This window comes from Lissotriton helveticus, chromosome 7 (assembly GCF_964261635.1).
Source record: "Lissotriton helveticus chromosome 7, aLisHel1.1, whole genome shotgun sequence".
Lineage (NCBI taxonomy): Eukaryota > Metazoa > Chordata > Amphibia > Caudata > Salamandridae > Lissotriton > Lissotriton helveticus.
In genome coordinates, this window is record NC_136068.1 from 847,990,568 (window position 1) to 848,016,181 (window position 25,614).

The following is a 25,614-nucleotide window of genomic DNA, read 5'->3' on the forward strand; positions in this document are numbered from 1 at the left end:
GATCGAGGAAATATTAGGTTGTCCCTCTTCTTAAAAATCTAGGTTTCAGGTACTACCTCCCAGCTTACAGAATTTTAAAGACTGATTTATCACCCCCGATTGTGTTTGCGGTGGCAAAAATTTTAACAGCGATGTGGCACACCCGCACCCGCTACATGAAGTCAGAGATAGATTCCCGATAAATGAAATGTACTGATGATTTTTAAATGTAACATACTGTAATTATTTTAACAGGCTTATTGTAATGCTCTTTAATCTTTGTCTCATTTGGCATCATTTTAAATTGATTTTATATTGTCTGTATATCTTTTATGATCCAAATAGATCGAAATAATGATTGAAAATGAAATGATTAGATCATCCAGTAAATGTGGTTTGGTTTGTTATTTAAATATGTATTATATATATAGCAATCTGCATTGAAGAATGAGTGTATATATAAGTATCTGGATGGAGGATTTAGTAGCAGTGTGATTAACTGTTTCCTTGACTAATTTATAGTGTCTCACTAAATATTTTGCATAGTGACTAAACTGTGTGAATATCTCTATCACTTTGTCAGTTGTTGTGTAAACTGCTGCACCAGTTGGTTACTAGCTATGTGAAAGTCTATATTAGTTATTGATTAGTTAACTGACTATTTGTATGGGAGAGTGAATGTGTGTGTGGTTCAGTGGGGGGTGTGTGACTACCCAAAGATGTGTGAATAGTTCATTTAGTAGGTATATGATGTTAAGACTACATGTTATAACAGTTGTTTGGGTGAGTGAATATCTTTATGGGTGTGGTGATGAGCAAATGTATCTCTCAATGGCACATGTCCAACAAACTAGAAAAATAAAAGGCAGTGTATGTGACAGTTGTTGTATATAAATAAGTATTCATGAGTCCGTGATTGTATGAGTGACTGTGTGATAACTGTATACTTGTAATAGGAGTTCATAACACACTAAGTATGAGTTACTATCTATATAAATACATGAAATTGTGTTTGTATAAGTGTGTAGCTGAGTAAATGTAAGTATGATCCATTGTTTGCATAAGTGAGTAGTATGACTGCATAAGTGAATAGGATGTGTGCTGGTGTGTAATGTCGATATAGGTGTATAAGTATTATATTTGATAGTGTTCTATTGATCATTGACAGCGTGTATGAGTGAATCTATAGGTAAGTGATTAGATGTGTGTGTAGATCTAGGAATCACTGAGTGGGTTTTTAGAAACTTGTTTTGGTGTGTCAATGGATTCAAATATGGTACTCTGTATTTTACAGTGAGTGATGAAAGGTTATACTAGTGTATGATGAGGTGTATCTGAATGTCATGTGGATGATGTCATCAATGATGTCATCAGTGATGTCATCAGTGATGTCATTTGTGATGTCATCAGTGATGTCACTGACCATCTCATGAATGATGTACTATGTGACATCATCAGCAGTGGATTGCGGGCGCGCGAGTTATAGTTAGCAGAACTAACTATAAAGGAGGAATTTCAATGGTTATTTACGAGTGAAAGGTCCAGCTAACTATAACACCCCTAAAACCTATGGTTTTTTCAGTGAATTTGTAAGGTTTTTTTAAATGCTAATTCCTAACTATAACATGTCTGAAACCTATGGTTTTTTCAGTGAATATATATATATATATATATATATATATATCACCTCCAAAACGGTTCCTTCTCGGGAGCTTGTGCAGCGCTCTCACATGTGCGGTATCCTGCGGCAGAACCCAGCCGCTTAATATTTCGCCAAATCTTCCCCCAAAAGAGGAAAGCAACGGGTCGCACAGCCAGTTTAGATTTAAACAGCAATCCTTTTTATTTTTTCAATTCACAGGGCAAATAGCGCATTGATCTACGCGTTTCAGTGACACAACTTATGAATAATTTTGTTTCAGACAAATCAGAAAAACTACAAGGACCATAATCCTTAGCATGACATGTGACAGGAAATGCTGAAAAAAATGAAAACAATGTGTTTAAATGTTTGTGGGTGGGGCAAACCCGGTGATCGTGAGCAAGGTGGAGTGACACCGAAACGCGTAGATCAATGCGCTATTTGCCCTGTGAATTGAAAAAATAAAAAGGATTGCTGTTTAAATCTAAACTGGCTGTGCGACCCGTTGCTTTCCTCTTTTGGGGGAAGATTTGGCGAAATATATATATATATATATATGGTTTTTTAGTGAATATATATATATATATATTTATATATACACATATATATATATATATATATATATATATATATATATATATTCACTAAAAAACCATAGGTTTCCCACCAGTTATAGTTAGGAATTAGCATTAAAAAAAAACCATTAAATTCACTGAAAAAACCATAGGTTTCACACCAGTTATAGTTAGCTGAAAGTTTTACTCGCATAAAACCATTGAAATTCCCACGTTATAGTTAGTTGGACTCACTATAACTTGCGCGTGCAATGCACTGCTGATGACGTCACATATTACATCACTCATGACATGGTCAGTGACATCACTCATGACCGTAGTTTCCATCCGGCCCACACAATCCGCAGTATCCCCTATGGGGAGTTCATACGTATTTGCAGAATATGTAGTGACAAGGACTCTCTCGACAAGTGTCTAAATGAAACTAAACAGCGATTCATAAATAGAGGCTATTCTGAATCTATTCTGGAGAAAGCCCTTCATGAAGCATGTACATTTGAGCGTAAAACACTGCTTACACCCAAGGCTCAAAACATTTCTACCGCAGAGTGCAATGTACGTCTGATTACCAACTACAGCACTCAAGAGCGCAAAATCAGGCGCATTATTGCTTCCGAATGGCCTATCATCCTAACTGATGTTATTCTTGGGCCACTACTTCCCAGCATCCCTAACATCACATTCAGAAGGGCTCCTACTATGCGTGATGCCCTTGACAGGCCCATGCCTGAAGGTCCGCCCAAAAAAAGCCTGACAACTAAAACTGGCTTTTTTAGATGTACATCTTGTCGAGCCTGTACTTTTGCCAAGAATAGCACACATTATGTCACTGCATTCAGTTCCACACCAATTCCTATTCGAGAACACCTAACATGCAGATCTGAATATGTCGTGTACAAACTTAAATGTACGTGTAATCTGGAGTACAACGGAAGTACTAAACTTCCGGTGCACCAACGAATTTTGCAGCACATTCGTGCCATTGTCAACAGCGACAACAGTTATCCTGTCGCTAGACATTTTCGTGCAATACACGACAAAAAACTCAAGGATCTCGAATACACAGTTCTGTGCTCGGTACCCCAACCCGGCCGGGGGGGTGATCGAATGAAGCTTCTTTGACAAAGGGAATCACATTTGATTCTAGCCTTAGATACTAAGGCTCCCAATGGACTGAATCTCACTGAAGACTTGAGCAATTTCTTATGAACTGTTGATATCTTACCATGATTTTGTTCTCCATGAATTTCTGTCATGTGATTTAGATCTTCACTCCGCGGTTGGCCGCCTGATGGCTCTCATGTGTATATATATTTATATACTTTTGTCTGGTGTATATTTTACTGAATTCCAAATTATTTCTTGGCTTATTAACTATGTTACACCAGCTCAATGGTGTACAAGATTTGAATGATTTCTTTTGCGGTCATCTGTATTTTTGTCGGTGTGACTCTTTTACATTTTCTTTTTGTTTATTTTTATTTTTTCCCATATAATTTTGCTATTCTTTTTGCTTTCTCTCATTATTTTCTATTATTGGTTTTACCAGTTATTACTTGTTCTTTTTCATCTTTTTGGACAGGTTGTATATAGTGTAATTAGGAATGCTCTAGATGACAATTTCCTATGATCATTTTCATCATCTTGGGCACTTCACTTCCATTCATTAAGGTTCAGTATAGTTTGTGCGTGTTGTAAATAGTCTTAATCTTCTGCGATGTCCACTGACACTTTGTCTTTACACATTCATATGATCTGCAGTTATCCACTCTACAGTATGGCTGTCTGCGTTTATTTATGGCACTATGTCATTATTTGTTTTTGAATGGTTTGCAGACTAACATTTTTTATTCCATCTGGGGGTGGTACATGCCATACATACATTGCACTTCTGTTATGTGTTATCATTTTTCCCATTTACTTATTTCCAAGAGATGATTCTTTAATGTGTGATCCTGGAGCCTCTTTACACGGAACAACGGTTCATTTGTTATCATTTATATTGCTTTCAACACTGGTACCTATATTAGTCCTTTCACTATGTTTATCATTCAGAGAAGGTGTGCACTATTGGTCACTTTTGATTGTCCTTTGTTGATTACTACTATTTATATGCTTTGTTTGTTCCTGACGTGTTGTGTGAACAAGCTCTCGTGTAGAGCGAAACGCGTCACCTTTATTTAATAAATCGTCTTCCCTGTTATCCATTCCTGGATTGCTGATTATTGTGAGGCTATTGCTGTTTGCTGGGCGTGAGGCTTCTGAGGTCTCGACCTTTCGGTTCCGCCATTATTGAACGGGACCAGGACTGCTTTATTATATATATATATATATATATATATATATATATATATATATATATATATATATATATATATATATATTCACTGAAAAAAACATAGGTTTCACACCAGTTATAGTCGGCTGGAAATTTTGCTTGCATAAAACCATTGAAATTCCCACGTTATAGTTAGTTGGACTCACTATAACTTGCGCGTGCAATGCACTGCTGATGACGTCACATATTACATCACTCATGACATGGTCAGTGACATCACTCATGACATCACTGATGACACCATCCAGTGAATGTGTGTCTTTTTAAAAAATAAATATGTGTTATATATGAAAATGTAAAAGTTGATGGAAGAATAAATGTTTAAATAAGTGTTTACATGGATGTTTCTTTATAAAAAAAATTGATTGGTTAACTGGTTTATTAAGTGTATCTTAGTGAATACATATATTAGAGAGTAATGTTTAAATATTTAAATATATGTATTAGTGTTTCAATTTGTGTATAAGTGGCTGCATGCTTTGGAGAGTACCTACATGTGTATGTATATGGGTTATTAGATGTTTTTCTTAGTATCAGTATGAGTGTTTGTATGGTTTGGTGGGGGTATTACTTAGCACATAGATGCATGAATGACTGACTCTCCCTTTGTATGTGTTTTGAAGACAGCATATGTGCAGGACTGTATGGGTGGATGAGTGTGTATATGTGTGTGTTAGTGAGTGAATGACTGTCTCACTAGTGTCTTTATCAGTAACTAAATATGTTTTAATGTAGTATATGTGAATATTGATGTATATAAGTGAGTATATGTGAGAGTGAGGGATTGTAAGAGTTCCTGTTTAAATTAGTATTTGTTTCTATAAGTGATTGTTTAAGAGAGTAAGTATGTGTAAGTTTATTTAGAAGTAAAGTGGTAGTGTGTGTATAGCTGTATATGCAAATAAATGGATGTTCAATAGTTTATTTCTATGTGTGAGTATGTGTGTGAGTAACTTTTGGGTGACTGACGGTGTGTAACAGGATGTATAGGTGTATCACTACATATGATGAGTGAGTATATGTATGAGTGAGTTTATTGAACTGTTGGTGAATGAGTGCATGAGTATATAGATGGTGGAATAATTGAATTGGTTGTTGTAACTGGTATGGCTATCTCCATTTTTTTGAATATGTGTTTCAAGGGTTACATTTCAGTGAAAGGAGGTCTGTCACTCTGTCACAAGGATGGTGTCATCAGTGATGTCATGAGTGATGTCACTGACCATGTCATGAGTGATGTAATATGTGACGTCATCAGCAGTGCATTGCACGCGCAAGTTATAGTGAGTCCAACTAACTATAACGTGGGAATTTCAATGGTTTTATGCGAGTAAAATTTCCAGCTGACTATAACTGGTGTGAAACCTATGGTTTTTTCAGTAAATTTAATAGGTTTTTTAAATGCTAATTCGTAACTATAACTGGTGTGAAACCTATGGTTTTTTCAGTGAATTTCATAGTTTTTTTAAATGCTAATTCCTAACTGTAACTGGTGTGAAACCTATGGTTTTTTTCAGTGAATTTCATAGGTTTTTTAAATGCTAATTCCTAACTATAACTGGTGTGAAACCTATGGTTTTTTCAGTGAATTTCATAGGTTTTTTAATAGCAAATTTCTTTTGCTATCAAATATATTTTTTTAATGAATCCTATATTGTATATTTATGTAATACAATTTTTTATATGTATATTCTTCATTTTTTTTTTTCCCGGTGCGCTCCCGGAGCGCGTACCGGGGAGCGCCCCGGTCAGCGCAATTTTGCGGCGCGCCCCGGTGCGCGTACCAGGGAGCGTCCAGTTAGCGCTATTGCCGCGAACGAAAACATCATCGTAACGTATCGCGTAGCCGCGTCCGCGTGATATGCACGGCGTAAGCGCGCCCGGAAGCACCCACGCGCATATGAACGCGCTACGTAAGCGGCCCGGGTCGCGTAGCGTAAGCGCGTCGGGTCATGTGACCTGAAAATAACACTTTTCATTGGTTCAGAACAGTTTTAGTTTCCAAATGATGAAGGCCCGAGTCATGTGACCTGAAAATAACACTTTTCATTGGTTCAGGACAGTTTTGTTTTCCAAATATTGAAAGCCCCACCTATTTTCCTCATTCTCACTTTGTACTTTGAGTGAAGAAGACCTGTTGAAAGACCTCTCTGTATCTTTTTGGACTAAAAATGGCTTCAGTAGCAGCAGGAGCACCCCAACCACCACCACCACCACAAGGACCACCACAACACCACAGTGGTGGAGATGAAGAAGAGGAGGAGGAGGAGGAGAGGAGGACTTTCCTGCCGGAACAAACTACCCCATATAAGCCAAAGGAGCACATTATCTGGGAGTTTTTTTCCATCCCAAAGGACCAGAAGAAAGTCAATGCGCCAAAGGTGACTTGTTTAATCTGTGGCACTCAACTTTCAAGGGGGAACCCTAACAAAAAATACTCTTTTGGCACCAACACCATGATTCGCCACATGCAACGCCGGCACCCTAACAACTATGCTAGGGCAGAGGTCAGGGAACTGGCCAGAAACCTTCTCCAATCATCTCCCAGCACCTCCCAAAGTAAACATCCCACTCCATCGGGTCCAGAGGCAAGGGAGATGATCCCAAGCATTCAACCCAAGTTTTCCGAATTTAAAATCGTTTGCATATTTAGGGACAATTAGCTATGGAGAGCAAAGCATTAAACTTATAAACCGTGCTGGTGACAACCACAAGTGCCCCAAAAAACCTTAATTTTTTCCTGGTTTTTTTTTGCTCCAGTTGAGCCATTTACAATTCCCTGTTTTTTGTTTGACCCCATAAAAAATACAAAAAAATATAAAACTGTTCATAAAAGCCCAGAAAAGTAAAAACAAAAAAAAAAACAAAAAAAAATATAAAACAACAAAAAGAATTAAAAAAACAGTTCTTTTTAGAACTACCTCCAATTTATAAAAAAATGCTACATTTTTAAAAAAACTGTCATTCTTTTTTCCCCATGGTACGCTCCCCGGTACGCTCCCCGGTGCGCGTACCGGGCGCTCCCCCCGCGAAAATCGAAAAAAAAAAAACTATTTTTTTACCCCGCGGGGCCCTTTTATGGCCCCCACATCAAACCTAGGGGGTCAGGGGGGTTTACCCTGCCCCCTTTTGATCATTTCCACCTTTGTTTTTGCCACCTCTTGTGTCTCGATCCTACTGAGACACAAGATGGCGGCCGCTCCGGACTGTTTGGAATGTTGACAGACACCCGAGAGCCAATCAGCTTTCCGCGCGCGAACTCGCGTAGCGCGCTGGTACGCGCCCCAGTGCGCGTACCGGGCGCGCTTATAGATATATATATTTTTTTTAACCTAAATTACTCAAAATCCACTGGAGCACATATCTTGAGACATAGCAAAGGCACATCGGGCTACCAGTCCCTACAATTTTGCCAAGTTTGGTAGGAATCCATTCAGCCGTTCGGGCTAAAAGTGAGTCCAACCGCCCTATGGAAATTAACATGGGGAAAACACGTTTTAGGACCCCCCTTTTATCTCGGCCCCCGCCTGACGAATCCCCCCCAAACTTTCAGGGAAGGAGCAGAGCGGAGCGGGCCATCTAATTTGAGAAATTCGCGAAAATTCGTCCACCGGCGCCAAAGTTATTCCCAATAGAATGTTGCGGATTTCCTATGGAAACTAGGTCCTAACTATAACTACCTACTGGCGACCGCCAGTAGGTAATATATATATATATATATATATATATATAAACAAAATTTTGTATGTTTTCTAACTATATTGGTGTGAAACTGTATAATTTTTTCGATATAGGGAGATTATATTTTTCTAAACAATATTTTCGACACAATATTTTTGCTACACACAATATTGTTGTTGTTGATATTGCGTCAGTGATTCGTAAGAGTGAGATAACAGGGCAGGGAGTGTCTGGCAGTGAATTAAAGAGACCGGAAGTAGATTTAGGACTATGCACTCTCCCTATTCAGCACACTGACATTTTATAGTGCCAGCCATGGGAGCCTGAGCAGCTCTTTGGGCACCGGCACTTATTATTGTACAAATAAAACACTGGCTCCATACTATAACACAATAACCGCACCTTGGTGGTCCTCACAAAGCAACATGGAAACACTTACTACACAGCATTAACACAAGGACAACACCCTTCCAACCACACACCCTACACTTATAGCGTGCTATGCATGTAGGCAAGCTCTTCAGACCCCAACATAGAGGTACTAAGCTCTGCATAAATGGTGCAATACAATATAATAGCCAAAAGTAGTAAGGTTACTCAAAGTGTAAGAGTAAATTACATGTTACTGACAAATGTATGTTACCTTTGTAAGTAGCTCGGAAAGTGTGTATTGATGAAGCAAATTAAATTAAATACACTGTCCAGGAAATGGAAGATCGAGCTGTGCATTTGATAGCATAAGAGGTCAGAGGTTGAACCGGAACAGTGAAATAACAATAAAATCTGGGCAGTCATGGGTTCCCAGCAGACTTATAGGGCACATTCAGTGAAGCTGCTATGTAAAAAGGGGGCGCAAAGGCTGTACATTTTACCATCTTGATTTTTTCCCTAGCCGATGGGCGGATAGCACTATCACAAACATTGGCCATTGACTCTCAATGCCCCAGTTACGTGCTAGTATTAGGATAGTTGTAGAGGCAGCAGTAGTGGCATAAACCGGAAACGCTGGGGGCGCAAGCGGGTTGATGGGAAATGTTAAACAATGCTACTCTAGCTTCAGACCCGTCCGTTTATTTATAGTTGTGAGTGGGCAAATTGTATAGTCTGATGATTGTTGCTACACACAAATTGCACATGGGAGGGAGGCAAATTAGGGACGCTCGACCTGAGGGAAAGTAAACATGTGGTGAAAATTGCCTGCTGTTAGAAAACGTTTTTGGAGGTGCTGCCGAGATGTAAAGTCATTTTGAGAACGTGCTTCAAACACGTATTTAAATCAACTGTAAAAAGTAACTTTTGTTAGTATGATGCCTCATCTAATTTATTAAATAAATAACGCTTATCACTACGGATCATTGGTATACATTCCCCCGATTTTTTTCAAAATGTCCCACTTTGCTGTTCTAAAATGCATGCATGCAATGAGAACAATAGAGGGTTGTCTGAAGTTTGAAATGTTTGCGGCACTACATTAAATATCTTTCTATAAACGTCGCAGCTTGTTCCTTAAAGTTAGAATCCCTTGAAGTTTGGTGGCGCAAACTGTTTCAGGAGAACTAATAAGCTTGCCTCTCGCAGGCTCCCATTGGAGTTGAGACCAGGTGACCCTCATAACCGCAGGCTCCTCTTCAGACATACCGACCGAGCCGGTCCCTGGACAGTCCCCTCGCGCGCGACAAGCGCCCTCAGATTGTTTGGAGCCGCAGAAAGGCATTGCAATAACCTCTGTCGAATGGCCCGGTCCCGTTTAGCACGTGGCAGCGGTTTGAGAAAAGGTTTCAAAGCGCATGATTAGCTGATGGAAGAAAAGCAGATATTCGACTTATAATTATTGGTCTGGATAACGCTTTCATAAAGGTGTGTTATTTTCAGCAAGCGTATTCTAAGTATTTATGCAATAATACGCATTCAAAGGTACCTACAAGACTAAAACAAACTACACAATTTGTAATCTATTTTCTTAACACAGAAATAATAATTATATTTGGATACCAAACAATCTATTCTACTGTATGAGACTAGGCAAACCACAACTGCCATCAAAACATGTGTCTTTTGTGACTTACAGACATCACATGTTAGATGCATATCCTGAGACAAAGGCAGACCCCTTAAACTACACTTAGGGCCCGATTACGAGTCGGAAGGTCCAAGTACTGCCAGACTAGTGGGGGCGTAGCAGTGGTGTTCCTGCCGTTCCCCAGCAGTGGTGTCCCGTCAAGCATATTAAGAGTTTCCTCTCCGAAGACAGTGTCATGGAGGTACCTACTCCATGAACTCTGTGGCAGAACCCCCTGTGACTCCTCCACATGTGGATGCACACAGGGGGGCATAAAAAGTGCCTATCTGTGTGCAAGCACACCAGTTCCTGCACGACATGGACTTTAACCTCCATGCCGTGCAGGAACCTTGTGTGGTGTTCCCATTGTGGTACCTTTTTGAAAGGCACTGCCGCTCTTGAAAGAGGCACGCCGCGGAACCGCCATGCCGTACGCCAGACCGTTTTTAAGTCGTAATCTGGCGGGTGGGCAGCTGTGAGTCTCAGTGGTGCTGGAGCATGGCGGGCGGCTTGCCCGCTCCCACCGAAACTCGTAATCGGTCCCTTAGAGTGTATTAGACCTTTATTCACAGGGGTCACATACATGCTTGGACACTCAGGGTTTGCGTCAAAGTCACAGGGGTTGGGCTCAACGCAAGCAGGTGAGGGTTATCCACAGCCCTTCCAAATTCACCAGAAACATGCAGAATTTCTCTGTTTGGTTCCCCATTCCAGTTTTCTTGATCTGCTAGGAAATATTTCAATATCACATATCATAATACACATCAGTAATAAACTCACTCACAATGATGCACCCATTCATATCTAAAACATTTTTTGTCAAATAATCTGAAGATGAGTGTTGGACCTGGCCCTTTTCTGCAGGGTCACCCCCAAACCTTTGGCCTTCCTGCTCCCCTTTTTCATACCTCGTTTTTGTTGTCTTTAGGACTCTGGGCATGTTAACACTGCTAACCAGTGCTAAAGTGCATATGCTCTCTGCCCAAAACATGGTAACATTGGCTTATCCACAATTGGCATTGTCATTTGCCTATAAGTCCCTAGTAAAGAGTACTCCATGTGACCAGGGCCTGTAAATTAAATGCTACTAGTATGCTTTCAGCACTGATTGTGCCACCCACTTCGGTAGCCCTTTAAACATGGCACATGCCTGCCACAGTAAAGCCTGTGTGTGCAGTTTTAAACTGCCATTTAAACCTGGCAAGTTAACCTACTTGCCAGGCCCAGACCTACCCTTTTATTACATATAAGTCACCCCTAAGGTAGGCCCTAAGCAACCCTACGGGCAGAGTGCAGTGTAATTAAAAGGTAGGACATACACCTTTGGGTTTTAGTCCCTAGTAGTGAAAACGTGCTAGATTCATGTTTCACTACTGCAAGGCCCATCTCTCTCATAAGTTAACAATTGGATTGCCTTAAACATATTTTAAGTGTAATTTCCAATTGGGAAAAGGTAGAGATTTTGGAGTTTGGTGTCTCTGGACTCACAATTTAAAATCACAACTTATGATAAAGTTGGATTTCAAATTGTAAGTCTGAAACTGCTACTTTTTAGAAAGTTGTAATTTTCTTACTTTAACCATTCAGTGCTTCTAGGTGCCTTTGAATACATGTCTGGTTTTGGTGACAGCTGAGCTTTGTGCATTCCCTCTAGACAGTCACACACAAAGGGAGCTGGGGTATGACATTGCATCCTTATGGCCCACCACCAGGCTGATGGGCCTTCCTAAGGGAGATTGGGAGGGAGGAGCTAACATTTGCACCTGAATAGGGCTGTGCCTGTCCCTACATAAAGAGCTGCATATCCCCCCTGTATTGAGTCTGGAGCCAGGACAGGAAAGGCAGGGATATTGTGATCTTCAAAGACTCTCTGATGTCTCCCCCACTTCAAAAGTACATTTTGGTATACGTACTAGACATCTGACACCACCAGAGCAGAACTTTACTGGAACCAAGGATATTCTGCCTGGAAGAAGAGCTGCTGTGCTGTAGGATGGGCTGCCACTTTGCTACCTGAATTCCTGTGTTGACCTGCTGCCTGTGGATTGCTATGCTGTATGAGGGACTGCTACTTTGGTACCTGCTCTGCTGTGTTGACACTGCTACTTGCCTGGAAGTGAGAAGGACTGGACCTGCTCTCTACATCCTTGAACCCAAGTTTCTCCATGGGCTTGTTGGCTTGCCTCCTGTTCTCTGAACTTCCAGGGTCACAAAAGACTACTTGCAACACTGCTGGTGCTGCTGGACTCTGCCAGCTGTGAGTCGTACCCTTTCCTGAGGTGCCCCCACCAGTCACAGGCCTTAGAAGTGGGTTTTGCAACGATTTTCTGCAAAACTTGCCGCAGTGATCCCTTTGTGCCAATCGGAACCAATGCAGTGCCCTCTGACGCAGTGCTGATTCGACGATGACACAGGCCTTAACTGCGAGGGTCAACGACGACGTATCGCCGATCCGAAGACGCAGCTGTGAGGCTCGACTCTGATGCAGCACTGACCCTTCAACACCGAGTGTGAGGCTTGATTCTGACGCATCGACCCAACTACTTGAATCTGAACCAAAGTATAAAGTCCTCGACATTGACGCTTACCATGTACAAGGTACTTTTTCAGAGGGCCCTGCGTGGGTCCTGTAGCTGGTCTGCTCTCCATTTTTGAACTTCGGATTTACCACAGCCTAGTGTCACCTCAAGTAATCTTTTAAAGCTATTGACTTCTAAGCACTGTTTTGTGATTTAATCTTTAAACATTAATATCTCGACTTCTACTTATTGAATTTATGTCATTTTGGTATTGTTTTACTGAAATAAATATTCTCTAATTGTTCTAAACTGGTGTGGAGTTTTTTGGGGTGGTGTTTTCACTGGGTTACTGAATCAACGAAGGAGCAGGTGCTGCTTCTTCGTTGATTCAGTAACACAGTGAAAACACCACCCCAAAAAAACTCCACACCAGTTTAGAACAATTAGAGAAGGGCGTTTGGAGGTGGGGAAGCAGGGAGAAGCTTGCAGCAGGGGGTTAAAAAATAAAAAAAAGCTAGGGCTGGGTGGCCGAAAACAGGGAAGTTGGGGAAGGAGAAAGCAAGATGCAACATACTTGGAGGAAGGTATTTGAGGGTTAAGTAATATGCGAGGGAAAGAGCATGAAAAGACAAGCCCTCCCTGTGATGAAAGAAACAAAAGATGTTCTGTGAATGTAATGTAAGCAGTAAAAGGATACCAGTCATCCAATTAAAACAGTGATAAAGAAGCTATGCTCCAGCAGAGGAACAGACACAAGAAGAGGAAGGAAAACCATCGACTAAAAAGCAAGCAAATAAGATTACTATGAAAGTCGACCAATGGTAAGCAATGGACTGGCCAATATTGGCATTGTGTACAATAGGTCTTCAATAATAGAAAGCTAAAAGATAGAAACAATAAGAAAAGTGCTTCTGCCTAAATGTTGCCAGCTTTAGCTAGCAGTAAACATTTCAAATTAAAAACAAAATTAACCATCCCAAAACATTTTAATAGAACAGTAAGCACGCTTTTTTGTAGGACAGTGTTTTGGAAGAGGTACAGAATCACCCTTTTCCTTTTATTGAACATCACAGGAAGAGGTGATTCCTTTTGGAATGAACAAGAGGATTCATCGTCTCTGAGTTACTGTAAACTAAAGCTCATAAAGATGACAAATAAAAAGAGAAAGTATGAAAAGGAAAACTTATTGGCAAAGTAAACCACTAATCCACCAGTCCTAGCAATGAAGTACAGTTCTTTTTATTCTTCTGGCATATGTTTGCAATAAAACATTTGAAAGAATAACGATTTCACAAGCTTGCGAAGGCCAACCCTATTGGCATTGCCAGTATTACTTCGTATTAGTTTAAAAGGCTATCTTAGAAGCTAAGTAGGACTATTTATTAATTAAAATTATTGTTCCCATTTGGAAGGATCACAATACAACCAACGAAAATAATTGTATAAAAGAATCAATTAGTGCAGGGCCGGACTGGCTACCGGGCGTTTTGGGATGCTGCTGACCAGGGGGCTGATTTCGTTGATGGGGACCTGCGTGTGCTGAACGAAATTCATTTTGCCTTGTTTATTTTGAAGCACAAGCAGGTCTCCATCAAGGAAATTAGCCCCCACCGCAGTGACATCAGCCCCCAGCTCGGCAGCATGCCAAAACGCCTGGTAGCTAGTCCGGCCCAGGATTAGTGTTACAGTAATTCAGTGGTTCTTAACATGTGGTCCAGGTACCCCTGGAGGTCCACAAATCCTACTCATGGGGTCCACGTCAAATTAGAAAATAAAATAATATTAACAGATTAATAAAGTATATATCACTAAAGAACCAAAATGTAGAACTGAACAGTTTAAAACGGTCTGTAAATGTAAAGGAAGTTAAAATTAGAGGCTAAAAATGAAATACGTATTCTCAGATTGATTCATGGGAACAGTGCAAGCGCATCAAACTGAATAAAGTATGGACAATGAGTGGTCTCAACTATATTTAGAAAAGCTTCCTATTAAAATTTAGATTTGTTTATATTTGCTTGCAAATTAAATACATTTTCATTATTTGTGTATTTGTTTGATGAATGGTTGTTTCTGTATTTTTTGTGCATTGTTATGTGATTCCAATCCTCAAAAATGCTTAAGCTAGGGTCCCCGGATTCTAATAATGATTCTGTGAGAGTCATTGAGATTCATTAATGATTAAGTGGGGGGCCACAGAAGTCAAAAGGTTAAGAACCACTGCAGTACACCATTGCACGCCAGGTATTGGATCACTGCAGCAAACTGCAGAAACAATGTTTAAATCTTGTCTCAACAGGATCTATTCTAAAGGAGACCCCTTTCCCATGGGGGCCGTGACAATTGAAGGGTTCAGTAAAGTATCACAGTAGTCAAAAAAGGGGGCAGGCACCTCCAAAACGTAGGGTGCGAGAGATGCAACGGAAAATACTGGTATAGAAGAGGTCTTAGTTACTAATAGAAACAGCAGAACAAAAGTAAAAGTCACTAGAAAGCTTACTATGTCATACCTTGCAGAGAAAATAACCACCTCCAGTGGAAAGCATAAAACTAAGAGCATGACCATCACCAAATTGCAAGAAGGAAATGTACAGTTTATGGGCCTTGCCCATCTACACACCAAGGATCTGGAATAATACCACTATCAAAGTCACAATGGCTCCTTACTGTAATTCAAAAAGGCTCTGAAAACCCCACTTTTCAAATAGTTCTACCATACCACGCACTAAGAGCCCCACCTTTCCACAAATGAAGACAGGAAGTCTAATAAATAGAATATAAGTTAATAAACATTTCCAGAAATGGTGTTCTGCGTGCTCCTAGCCATCATCCTCTGCTCTCAAACCTTGCTTATGAAGAGCTGTATAGGGCACAATGCAACTGTAGCACAGAACAGACATCCAACACAGAAAAGGATCCAATTCCATGGCATTTTCAGGTTCCATGGGAATAAATCAGTACTTAGGAAGGCAGCAGAATAGGTAGGATTGAAGAGCAATGAGGAACCTCTCATCAATGAGCTGATAATTATAAGACAAAGGGATGAAGGCATGACAGTTGAGTGTGTCATAGAGATGAAGAAAGAGTACACAAGTTCTGTCTTAGACGTTGGAAACTTTTGTCAACCAATGTGGCAATCAGGAACCTGGTGTATGGGAGACACACGATTACTTTCAGGAAAGCACTCTCCTGATGGGGGACCAATTAGTCCCTTAGCTAACAGCAAGGGAACAACATAGCTGCAACACGAATGTAGTGCATTAACTGCTTTCATTGTAAAACTTGCCATAACAGCAGAAACTGAAAAACCTTTAATGTGCTTTGTAAAATGAAACAGAGAAAAATCATGAAAAGGAGCACATGTATTTCTGATTTCACTGTCTGTATTTTATAAATGTCATTGTAGCAAGCACTGTGTTAAGCGAGTCCTATTACCAGTGAGGAAATGTATTCTGGAACATCTTAACCACTTGGGTGCTAAGGCTCTTGCAGATTTGTAATGTAATTTCCATTTAAATGAATGGCAACTCCATGACGAGCTGAGCTCGTCATGAGCGTCGAAGGGGTTAAAGAGACATGCAATGGCAGTTACAACAACCCATCGGCAAGACATTTCAGAGACTGACTCATGGCAAGCTTAACTCTTGAGATATTTTAGTATTGGTGGTATCTTAAATAACCTATGCAATGGTAATGTGTCCTAGAATAAAAATTACAAGGATTAAATCACATAGCCTTGGAATGGGGAAACCTGTGGGACTGAATATAGAGGAGGAACTCTTGGTGCATCTTTAGCGTAATCGATTATCACAAGAGGGTCAAAAAGTAAAAGGATCCACTGGAATACTGTTGGACTGATTATATGACACCATATCATTTGATACATATGTGCAAGAATTAATGTATTCAACATGGGTGAATGTGTACATAATGCAAAAGTTTAGGACTTGTGTTGATATAACTCGGTTGACAATAGCCCACTTGTGCTACAATTTGTATTTTTTATTTTACTACTATTGCTCTCTGAGGTTATATTCAAGAGGATATTAAGCATGTGAGTGTTTGTCTATGAAAGGATTATGAAAAACACCCAATCTAAGGTTTAGTGACTACGATGGAGGGTAAGCCTCTTTGGCATGATACTTTAATGCTGAGAACAGTGTCCTGAGTGAGTGAGCGTGTAGGGACCATTATGAAGTGGTACTAAAGTACTTCGCTCATATATATTGGCATAAAAGATTGAGATGCAAACATAGTTTGTAAAAATATAAAGACTGAGATACCTGAAACTTTTTGAATGACCATTGGCACATTGTGTTTCCAAATAAGACTGCAAAATTATGTTTTGTATTATATTGTCAAAAGGCTGTAGCTAATATGAGGTATTCTAGAAACTTTGACTATTATCCGCACAAAGGTATGTTCAGTATTGTTTTAAAGAAACCTTCATATATATATATATATATATATATATATATATATATATATATATATATATATTAGGACCTAGTTTCCATAGTAAAAGCGTTTTTTCTTTATCCAATAACTTTGGTGCCGGTTGACGAATTTTCACGAATTTTTCAAAACTAGTGGGGCGTTCCGGTCAGCTCCTATCCTGAACATTTTGGGGTGATTCCGTAAGCGGGGGCTGATATTTGATATTTGATATTTATTGTCATTTGTAAAGCGCTGGCTTTCGCTCCGGAGGGAGCATCTTGGCGCTGAGCACACAGAAAGTCGTCTATGGGGAGCATGGATCAAATGGCTGCGAGAACTGAAGAGTCGGACTGAGTATAAATCCAAGTTTTCAGGGATTTCCTAAATAGGCTTTCGGAGGGGGCGTGCCTCAGGCTGGGGGGAAGGCGGTTCCATGCCTTGGCCGCCAAAAAAGAAAAGGTCTTTCCACCCTTGGATTTTAATTTTATACGGGGTTCAGAGATGAGGTTGGCGCCCGATGACCTCAAACAGCGAGTTGGATTATAGCGCTGGAAGCGCTTAATCAGGTAGGATGGACCCAAGCACCTGTTAGCTTTAAATACAGTGACTAAGAGCTTGAAAAGGATTCTCTTGTGGAGTGGCAGCCAGTGGAGGGCGTTGAGGGCTGCAGAGGCCGAGGACCTGCGGGGGAGTTTCAGAACAAGCCTGGCTGCTGCATTTTGGACAGTTTGCAGCTTTTTCAGAGAGGACTTCTTGATACCTGCCAGGAGGCCGTTACAATAATCCAGCCGGGAGAGGACAAGCGCCACCGCGACTGATTTCCTGGCACTGATAGGCAGAAAATTAAAACATTTCTTTAATTGCCTGATCAGACTGAAACAGCGCCCTGCGGTAATGCGCACATGTTCATCGAAGCTGAGGGAAGCATCAAATTGAACACCCAAGTTGCGTGCTGAGGCTACCGCGCTCGGTGGTGCTTCGGAATTATGAGGCCACCAGTCTTTGGGGGAAAAGAATGTGCCTTTACCGAGGGGAATTATTTCTGTTTTGGCGCTGTTGCATTTTAAATGGTGCAGGTTGAGCCAAGAAAAGACTTCTGACAGACAGTTTTGGAAGTTGATGGCAGCATCCGGGAGTCTTTTATCAATAGTGACGACAAGTTGGGTGTCATCAGCGTAGGATGTCACGAGGATCCCATGTGATTCAATCAACGCAAGAAGGGGGGCCATATACACGTTAAAAAAGAGGGGGCTCAGGATGGAACCCTGTGGTACCCCTGAGGTGATAGATCGTTCACCGGAAACAAAGGGGCCTAAGGAGATCGATTGAGAGCGATTGGATAGAAATGATGTAATCCAAGCAAGTGCGGAGCCCGAGACACCGATCTCACGCATCCTATTAATTAGAATAGTGTGTGAGATGGTGTCGAAGGCCGCGGTTAAGTCGAGCAGGATGAGGACGGCCTGCCTGCCCTCATCCTGCAAGAACTTGATGGTGTCAGACAACTCAATCAAAGCGGTCTCTGTGGAATGGCCGGAACGAAAACCGGATTGCTGCGGGTGTAAGATGCATTGATTTTCCACAAAATTCTTTAATTCCTCGTGGACTAGTTGCTCGGTAATTTTGCCTAGTGCAGGGAGGAGTGAGATTGGGCGCATATTGGACAAATCAGTAGGGGATTTATTTTGCTTTTTCATGAGGGGCTTGACTGTGGCCTTCTTCCACTCAATAGGAACAATACCGGAGTCAAGGGATTCGTTCACAATCGCATTGATTAGAGGGTTGACGGACTCAATGAGGTGGTGCAAGATGACTGGGGGGCAGGAATCTGTGGGTGCACCTGATTTACAGGCTAGTATGGCTTTGTGCGTTTGCAGTAGGGAGACTGCTGTAAATTGGTTTAGTGAGGGAGTAGATGTGTCAGACGCTTGGATTAGGATGGGAACCGGGGGGAAGTCCTTATGGATATTATTGATTTTCTCCTCAAAGAAATCAGCGATTTGATCGCAGAGGGCTTGTGAGGGGGGAATTTCAAGTGCCAGTGCTTTGGGATGAGTGAAAGATTTTACGATATTGAAAATCGTATGTTGTTTCTGTTTTGCTGCATCTATTGCTAGAGTGAAAAATGCCTTTTTTGCTTTTTTTATGTCGGAGAGATATAGCTTTCTCTGGAGAATGTAAGTGGATCTGGACGTTGAGTTGTAGGTTTTCCTCCATTCTCTCTCCAAAAGCCTACACTTGAAAGAAAAGGGGGGTCCCAAAATGTGTTTTCGCCTTTTTATTTTCCATAGGAAACTTTAGACACGGCTACAGCCCGAACTGCTGAACGGAATTACACCAAATTTGGCAAAAAGGTAGCCCTTGTTTCAGAAAGAACTCTTTTTGTTAAATGGTATACATCTGTTCAGTAGTTCCTGAGAAGTAAAAAAACTGGTCAGAAAATGAATTTCCTATAGGAAACTTTAGACACGGCTACAGCTCGAACTGCTGAACGGAATTACACCAAATTTGGCAAAAAGGTAGTGCTTGGCTCAGAAAGCGCCCTTTTTTTAATGGTGTAAATCCGTTCAGTAGTTGCTGAGAAAATAGAAAAAATTAAAGTTTCGATATCTAGAGGCGCGGTGGATCCGCAGACCCTCCCGAAATGGAGCTTTATTCTAATTGGCTGTCAACACTCCAAACCAGGAAGTGTTGGCAGCCATCTTGTGACTCGGTAGAACCAAGTCACAAGAAAAAAGGGTTACAAAGGTGAAAAAAAAAGAAAAGTGGGCATGTTAGAAACACGGTGGGATTTGTGCACCCAGGCCGAATTTTGACCAAAAAAACAAAGCGCGAGCTCCTGCGATTCGGTATTATTTAGTCCACGGGTGAGCCAAGTCCTGGGGGCATGCAATATTGTAATTGCGGGGCCCAAGGAGGCCCCCACAGCCCCGGGAACTGCCACCCCCCGGGGCTTTCCTTAAATATTTGCAGGGGGCACATAGCCCTCCTGCAGCCTTGTGGACCGCCACCCCCCGGGGCTTGTTTAAAAATAAAATAAGAACCTGTGTGGGGGGGCTCAAGCCCCCCCCACACGCCACGGGGACCGCCACCGGCAGTAAGTATTTAAATACGGGGGTCCGTAATGGAGCCCCGGGAACAACCACCTTCCCGGGGCTGTGCACACATTGGAGCCCTTGATGGCCCTGGGGACCGCCGAACCCCCAGGGCCGGCTCTTGCAGTGTCCAATGGTGCCCACCCCCGGGACACTGCTGTTTGAAATGACAGGGCTGGAGTCATTGCAAACTGCTTTGCTTCATTGAAGCGAGAGCAAGGAAACCTGCTCTCGCTTCAATGAAGCAAAGCAGAATTGCTTTTCCACACAGGGAACTGCATGTCAGCAGCTCCCCATGTGGAAAAGCAATTCTGGCTCCTACAGGACGCGGGGAGCCGGCGGGACCGTGGGGGCAGTGGGGCTCCCCCAACAAACAGGGCCTGCCCTGGGGTCCCCGGGGCTAGAAGTGGCCCGGGAGGGGGGCAACGTGGCCCCCCTCCCTAAAAATAAAAAATAAAATGTTTAAAAAATAAAGGCCGGCCCGGGGGGGTGGGGTCCCCGGGGCCAATAGAAGCCTCAGGAGGGGGGCCACACAGCCCCCTCCATAAAAAAAATATATATATATGTGGCCATAAACCCGGGGGATGGGGTCTCAGGGGCCAGAATTGGACACGGGAGGGGGGCCAGCTCGGCCCCCTTCCCGTTCAAATATATATATATATATTTTAAATGGGGGTCAGGTCCTTGGGGTTGGGGTCCCCAGGGCCCCAAAAAAGTCAAAAGAAGGGGCGACACACAGCTCCCCTTCTAAAAAAATAATTAAAAAAAGCACCGCGATCGTGCCGGAGGCCCGCCCCCTCCCAGCAACACTCTGCAAATGCGCCCTGTGGCACGTTTTAAGTTGGGGAATTAATTCCTCTTCAATCCTGAGGCTCCCTGGGGGCCAACTAGCCAACCAGGTACCTCCAGTAGGCGTTGCAGAGAGGTGGCCCAGGCCACGCCCCTTTTTACACCTCTCTGCAATGCAGCTCTGAGGCGCTTACTGGAGGTATCTGGTGGGTTAGTTGGACCCCAGGGACCCTCAGGATTCAAGGAGACTTAATCCCCCAACTTAGAACGAACCAAGGGGCGCGTTTGCACAGTGGTAAAGGGAGGGGGCGGGGCCTGAGGTGACATGTGTGCAAACACGCCCTGTGGCGCGTTTTACGTTGGGGAATTAATTCCCCTTCAATCCTGAGGGCCCCTTGGGGGCCAACTAGCCCACCAGGTACCTCCAGTAAGGGCCACAGACCTGCGTTAAAGAGAGGTGGTCCAGGCCACACCTCTTTTTACAGCTTTCTGCAACACAGTTCTGTGGCACTTACTGGCAGTACCTGGTGGGCTAGTTAGACCCCAAGGACCCTCAGCATTTGTAGAGTGGTGGGCAAAGTGGGCATGGCCTGGTACAAGTACTTACCAATGCTGCTGTGTGGGACTGACCATAGGTAATAGTTTGGGAAGTTGGCCCGCAAGGATGTCCTTGGGGGCCAACTACCCCTCTTGTTTCCTCCAGTAAGTCCCACACAGTGGGATTGCTAAGACGTCTTCAGGGAGCACAATGGCCCCCTTTCTCTAACACTCTGCAAACGTGCCTTGTGGCAGACTAGGGAATGGGGATGAAGTCCAATTTTGTCCTGAGGGAGTTTGGGGGCCAATAATCCCTCCTGGTACCTCCTGTAAGTCCTATGCAGCAGAATTCCTGAGCGTTGGTTGGACGCCCAGCACTCTTTCGCAACCACTCTGCAAACGTGACTACTAATTAAAGTAGCATATTTCTGCACCTCTGAGGTAGTTTTAATTCCCCTGCCCTATTATGTACTAGGGCCTTACAGGGGAGGCCATGCTAATCACAGGCGCACCCCAATGCATAGTGTTATCTAGTGTATGTAGGTGTTTTCATTGTATTCTAAGTGTCTTTTAGCATAGCACTGGCTCTAGGCCTGGTTAGTCAGAGTCAGTTACCACAGGTACCCGTCTGAAAAAGTTGTAGGCACAGGATGATTTTGCAACAAGGTCTCTTTCTGCTCCTCTGTTGGTTCTTTCTGCACGTCTTGCTTCTTCCTGCACTTTTCTTCGTCCTTCTGGACTTCTGTTGCTTCTTTCTGCATTTCTTTAGCTTCTTTCTGTGCATTTTTTCTTCTTTCTTCATATGTCCTACCTCTATAGGCATAGTTAGAAACTAGCATTATAAAAACCTTAGAAATTCACTTTACAAAACATAGTTTTCAGGCACATTATAGTAAGAAATTTTCATTTAAAAACCTTTGAAATACACAGAAAAAACCATAGGTTTCAGGCATGTTATAGTTAGAAATTAGCATTTAAAAAACCTTTGAAATACACTGAAAAAACTATAGGTTTCAGGCACGTTATAGTTCGAAATTAGCATTTAAAAAACCTTAGAAATTCACTGAAAAAAACATAGGTTTCAGGGATGTTATAGTTAGTTGGACATTCCATAGAAATTCCCCCGTTATCGTTAGTTCAGCTAACTATAACTCGCGCCCCCGCAATGCACTGCTGATGACGTCACATATTACATCACTCATGACATGGTCAGTGACATCACTGATGATATCACTGATGACATCTCAAATGACATCACTGATGACATCACTGATTACATCATCCATGTGATAATTTCATGCATCTTCTCACACCCTAATATAAGTTTTGATACACCCATTCTAAATTCTCAAAACCATAGACACTCCGAAACCAATAATTACATACCAACTCACTGATTCTTAGGTCTACACACACATCCACTCACTCACCCATACAGTCACTCATACTTATGGTCACTCAGTACAGGACTATTATATGCACTCATACACCTGTATAGACACTCACACACCGCCACTCATCCATAGAGGTATTCAAACACCTAGTCAGTAATGCAAATAATTAATCACACTCCCATTTACTCACCTATACAGTTATGCACACACCAGCTCACTTACTCATACAAGTACTAGCACATTCTTACGCTCTTATACAATCACTGATACAAGCACACACTCATCCATACAGCCAGTCGCACAATCACACACTCTCACTTATAGCCATTTAAATACTCTAACACACATATATACTGCCTTTCACATATGTAGTTACTCACACATGTACCACTGAGATATACATTCACTCACTAACATACCCATACACACACTCACCCCATACAGTCCATCACAGATACACTCTTGAAACCATGCACCCAGTGAATCACCCATCTATGCACAGAGTCACACACACCCCACCCACACAAAAACTCAGGCACTCATACAGATACTCAGACAACCAATCAATAACTCATATAGACATTCATGTAGCTATTCACAAACCCATGCAGCCGCTTACACACCAACAGACAGACGGATACAGACATTCACACAGTTTAGTCACTGACCCATGCATTCAGTAAGATACGTTTAATCACTCCCTTATAGACTCAGTCACGCACCTACTAAATAATCCATTCAGACACTTATACACCCACTCATTCTTCAATACGCCTTTCCCTATATATATATTAAACATATTTAACCTTTACAGAAACATACAGTCACTGGATGATGTCATCAGTGATGTCCTTTGAGATGTCATCAGTGATTTCATCAGTGATGTCACTGACCATGTCATGAGTGATGTAATATGTGACGTCATCAGCAGTGCATTGCGAGGGCGCAAGTTATAGTTAGCTGAACTACCTATAACGGGGGAATTTCTATGGTTTTGTACGAGTGAAACCTGAACCTAACTATAACATCCCTTTAACCTTCGTTTTTCCGTGTTATTTTCTAAGGGTTTTTTCAATTCTAACCATAAGAAATCCCACTATGTAGGACTTACAGGAGGCACCAGGAGGGCTTCACTGACATCACTGATGACATTTCAAATGACATCACTGATGACATCATCCACAGAATCTCTGACGCACCACCCACACCCCATATAACCTTTCATACACCCCTTCCAACTTCCACACTACCATTCTCAAATCCATTCACACACCCATAACAGTACTTACAACGCCATTCACTGATTCATAGATCAACATACACATCCACCCACTCATCTATACAGCCATTCATACACCTACTCACTCACTGATACAGCCACTGACATATCCACCCATACAGCCATTCACACACTGAGTCAGACACCCATAGAGCGACTCACACACCTACTGACTCATCCATACAGTCAATGACACAGCCACTTACTCACCAATAATTACACATACACACACTCAGTCATACAGATACGAACACGTACTCACTCACCTATACAGTCACTGACACAAGCACACACTCACCCATACAACCACTCTCACATTCACCCACTCACCCATACAGTCACTGACACAAGCACACACTCACCCGTAAAGCCACTCTCACATTCACCCACTCACCCATACAGTCACTCACATACCCCAACAGTCAAGTATTCTGCCTTTCATATACCCAGTTACTCACCCATATACCACTGACACATCCACTCACTCACTAACATAGCCATACACACACTTACCCATACAGCCCCTCACACACACACACACACAGTAACCCATACAACCACTGACTCACCCACTCACTCATCCATACAGGCAGTCACAGAGCCCCACCCACCCACACAGACACTCAGACACCCATAGAGGTACTCAGACAACCAATCACTCACTCATACATACATAAACTCACATACCCACTCACACACCCATGCAACCACTTAGACACCAACTGACAGACTGATACAGACATTCACACAACCAGTAACTCATCTATACATTCACTGAGACACCTAATCACTCACTTATACAGTCAGTCATGCACCAACTGAATCATCCAAACAAGCACTCATACACCCACTGATTCACCAATATACCTTGGTGTATATATATATTTAACACACAAACCTTTTTAAAACACTCACAGTCACTGGATGATGTCATCAGTGATGTCATGAGTGATGTCACTGAGCAAGTCATGAGTGATGTAATATGTGAGGTCATAAGCAGTGCATTACGGGGGCGCGGGTTATAATTACCTCACTAACTATAATGGCTGAATTTCACTGGTTTTGTATGAGTGAAACCTGAGGCACAAGTTACTACTTGTGTAACAATATATCTGCAAGACATTAGTTAGTGATAGATTCCTTACCTTAGAATTTCCCCAGGTGTCCGACTGGATCCGGAAAGTTTTACTTAGCAGTTCCCCTGCGGGTCAGTAGGTGGCGTCCTGCGGCTCCGCATCCGCCGCTGGCGTCGTATCGCCGATATGACATCACGGAGACTACTTAGGCGCC